General features: G+C 41.7%; 1 protein-coding gene and 1 long non-coding RNA gene across 3 annotated transcripts in view; one reads left to right on the top strand and one right to left on the bottom strand.

Annotated features, from left to right (window-relative positions):
* The window catches only part of LOC106867772 (tumor suppressor candidate 3), a 50,830-nt gene that overhangs the window by 43,143 nt on the left and 3,786 nt on the right, over window positions 1-3,901 (bottom strand). The gene's annotated exons all lie outside the window — the stretch shown is intronic.
* The window catches only part of LOC128249312 (uncharacterized), a 16,027-nt gene continuing 13,243 nt past the window's right edge, over window positions 1,118-3,901 (top strand). The window contains exon 1 of the long non-coding RNA XR_008265411.1: window positions 1,118-1,381. This is a non-coding gene — a long non-coding RNA (uncharacterized LOC128249312). The remainder of the gene's footprint in view (window positions 1,382-3,901) is intronic.

Raw genomic sequence — 3,901 nt, 5'->3', positions numbered from 1 at the left:
GGGGGGTTATCAAGTGTACCACCTCTGAAAGTTTTAGTTGTATGTCATTCGCATTACATCAACAAATGTGTGGCAAGGTTGTTTCTTTGTAGTGACGGCATCAAGAGATTTTCAACGGCAATAAGGTTATGCTTTGAGTGTTGTCAAGTTCACTGTTCTGTGCATGTCTGGCGTGAAGTGTCTAGACTACATATTGATGAAGAGATAAACAGTGGGAAGTGATCAAAAGACCATTATAAATTGGGATTTGCTGAAAGAAAATATGTTATCTGACTGTCTTTTTTTTAAAAATAGATGCCAAGTAAAACATTGTCGATTGCAGAATGGTGTAAAATCTTTTAATATAGTTGTACAGAATAAAACAAGTCAATGGCAATAAAGCAAAACTTGCTAGAAGTAGATTGTTTTCCTTTGAGAAACCCACAGCAAATGTTTTGAAAATAAACTTTAAATTTATAGGACTGCAGTCACAGCAATTGCCTTTTATTTTTTCAAGACAAACAGCTGTATACCATTATCTATTACATTAAATTGCTAACGACAGATTCCTGTGGTGTAAAAAAAAATCTATCACATTGTGAGAAGAGGAAGGGAAACGTATGAGAGTGCAAAAGAGATTCAAACAAATACCACTGGCATATGCACAGACACACACACAAGCAGGTGTGTAAGAGAAAGTAGGTGGTATGCATATATGTGCACACACCATTAGCCTTCATGTGTGTGCAAGTGTGTTTATGTTTGTGTGCATATGCTAGAAGCACTTGTTTGACTTTCTCTCTCTCTCTCTCTCTCTCTCTCTCCCTCTCACTTTCTCTCTGTCCCCCTTTCTCTCTCTCTTTAATCTGATGCTTTAATGCATGCATCTTAGAGCAAGTCATTGCTGTGAAGATTCAGCATCTCTCTACCATTTACCTAGCTATTAAATTAAAGCACTAACAATAGATTCCTGTGGTGTAATAAATCACTGTGGAAAGGAGATGGTAAAAGTGTGAGTGCAATAGAAAGAGAATGATTCAAACACGCATACTCTTGTCATTCTCTCTCTCTCTCTCTCTCTCTCTCCCTCTTACACTACTGGTATGTGCATCACTCACACACACATGAACATTATTGGTGAACGCACACACACAAATGACAATTAGCTGTATGCGTGTACAAATTATGAAGTCATTCACAGCCAGAGTAGCCGAGTGGAACCTGTTTGACTGAAGGCTTAAAAGTAGTCCCTGGTTCAATCTATGATTCTGACCTGTGAATTAGGCTCTGGTCTGTTATTGACATTATTACAATATATGTCTTTATAATCTGTCTTGTATAGCAATGGTGACTGAAAGCAGTTTCAACTTATAACACAATAAGATGTATAACCAACATTACGGTAAGATTATTCTGCAAAATAAGCTGCTTCAGACTTCAGATTAGACATGTGGCAGGAGCAATGTCCGAGCTAAACCGAAAGTAACTCAGTGCGACACATCTATTTTCTTCACCCCATCCCCAACAACACTGAACTCATATCTTCTGTGCTCTACTCATTCCCTGTCTCTAGTCATCTGTCACACTATCTTCACTCACTACACTTCCCATCCTGTCTCACATTCATGTTGTAACTGGACCTCCCATGTCTCAGGTGGGCAAACCATGTGTTTACCTCGTCAGCAAGACACCTGCTCCTCTCCCTCCATCATAGTTTCTTATTCCTCCAGTCTATACTCCGCTTAGTTGAGGGGTCTTATCTTGCAGGTACATGGCAACTTCACCAGTGCTGGTCATCATCATCATCATCATCATCCAGTATTTTAAATTCAGGTTTTGTCCCCGTTAACAGGGGTGGCTGGATCGCCAACTTGCTCAGTTTTGGGCGTCCTCCTTTTTCAAACCAACCCTCCCAATCTCCTCCTCCACCTGTCCCCTCCACCTTTTCCCCGGTCTACCTCGCTTTCATGCTCCATTTACCTTAAATGCAATCACCCTCCTCAGAACATGCTCTTCATCCCTCCTCAACACATGCCCATACCACCTCACTCTATTCGCCCAACCATTCCGCCGATTCCTCCAACCCCAGCATTCCCTGAAAATCCTCAGTGCTGGTGCCATGTAAAAAAGCACCCAGTCCACTCTGTCAAGTGGCTGGCATTAGGAAGGGCGTCAAGCAGTAGAAACCATGCCAAAGCAGACGCAGAAACTGGCAGCGGCCTCTGGCTAATCTTTTCTCGGTCGAACTCTCTGGCCTACGCTAGCATCCATAGTAGCCTGACAGAGCAGGCCTATAATCAAAAGTGTTCCAGTTGCAACCATTTATGAGATAGATAGATAGATAGATCAAAACAGAAGTCAAATCACAATCAAATGGAAAATGTAGTTGTGGCCAATGCCAGTGCTGCCTGACTGGCTCTCATGCTGGTGGCACGCAGTAAGCACCATTCATGTGTGTGTCATTGCCTGTGCTGCCTGGCTGGCTCCCCATAGCGGTGGCACATAAAAAGCACCATCTGAACATGGTCGATGCCAGCCTCCCCACCCCAACTGGCTCCTGATCACAAATGGAAAACAGTTGTGATTAGTGAAGGCTGCTCTGAGGCTAATCAACATTATTGAAAAGTTACATAAGAGACAACCAAGAACACTGCTGGGAAACAATTATGGGAAAAAGAAAAAAGGTGTTACTGTGGAAACAAGTTACAACTGAACAGGAAATAGATTAAAAGCAAAAATTGGTCGCTAGCAGATGTACAGTGGCGACAGAGTCTTCAGTGAACCAGTTTCAAAACCCAGTCATGTCTGTTTTACTTCAGACATTCCACCTCATCCTCCACCCCCACCCCCATTTCCTATCCTCTATATTAGGTTTCAGTGAACTGTGTCAGCAATCCAGTTTCAATCCATGCCCAGATCCAATTCATTTTCTTAAGCAACATCCCCTTTACTTTGTGTCTCTGAGAAATCATAAGGAGCCTCTGAGTGGTCATTTAAACTGTTAGAAACAGCAGTCAGATGCCTTCAAATGAAGCCCTAACGTCCTAAGGAAATGGTACAAATGAAAATGTAGCCTTACATGGATGTCATGGAAGGAACGCCTCTAACCATGGATCTGCTAGATCAGAACTGATTTGAAGCTAAACAGATCAGGCCATTCATCACCAGACAGATCAAAGGCTTTCCACTGATGACCGCTGGGTCTCTCTCTCTCTCTCTCTCTCTCCAAAACAGAGGGCCAGCTAGATGTCGATTTAACTGTTATTTCTAGCAGTTGGAGTAGCTAGGTACAAGCTCCTTTATTGTTATCACTATAGAATAGAAGGCCGTATTATGGAATTATTTTGACTCGTATCTTCAACATTAGAGATTCGAAATCTGCACCAGAAAACGCAGCCTTTCATCTATTAAAGGGTCGATAACAAATAAGTATTGATTATACACTAGGGAAGATTTGATCGACTTCTTTGAATCCCACCCCACAACAGATGTGAAACCTTTGACCAATATAAAACAATGGTCTCAAACATGAAACGTGTACAGCGGTATTTGGCGGTGGGGGTAAGATGGTAAGGATATAATTTGAGAGACTTGGCAGCTATTTCTAAAATGTCGTGTAACCACGTAGAGCTCCTGCATCGGATCGGGAGTACCGAAAAGTATTGATGGCAGAGGTCAGTCGTTTCGGTTCTGGGAAACTGTGTGAAGGATGGAGGAAAGAAGAAAAGAAAAAGAACCAAGGGAACATCTACGAGGACACCGCTAAATTTCTTTCAAATCACAATGGATAATGTAAAACTGATTACTTTCATCCAAAATATATGGTGTTATGTCTACGTTAGAATTATTATTATTATTATTATTATTATTATTAAGGCGGCGATTCCGCTGAGGTCGAATTTGTCTTTCATTCTTTCGGGAT

The sequence above is a fragment of the Octopus bimaculoides genome, chromosome 13 (assembly GCF_001194135.2).
Source record: "Octopus bimaculoides isolate UCB-OBI-ISO-001 chromosome 13, ASM119413v2, whole genome shotgun sequence".
Lineage (NCBI taxonomy): Eukaryota > Metazoa > Mollusca > Cephalopoda > Octopoda > Octopodidae > Octopus > Octopus bimaculoides.
Note: the sequence above shows the minus strand (reverse complement) of the source record. Positions and strands in the feature narration are given on the sequence as shown.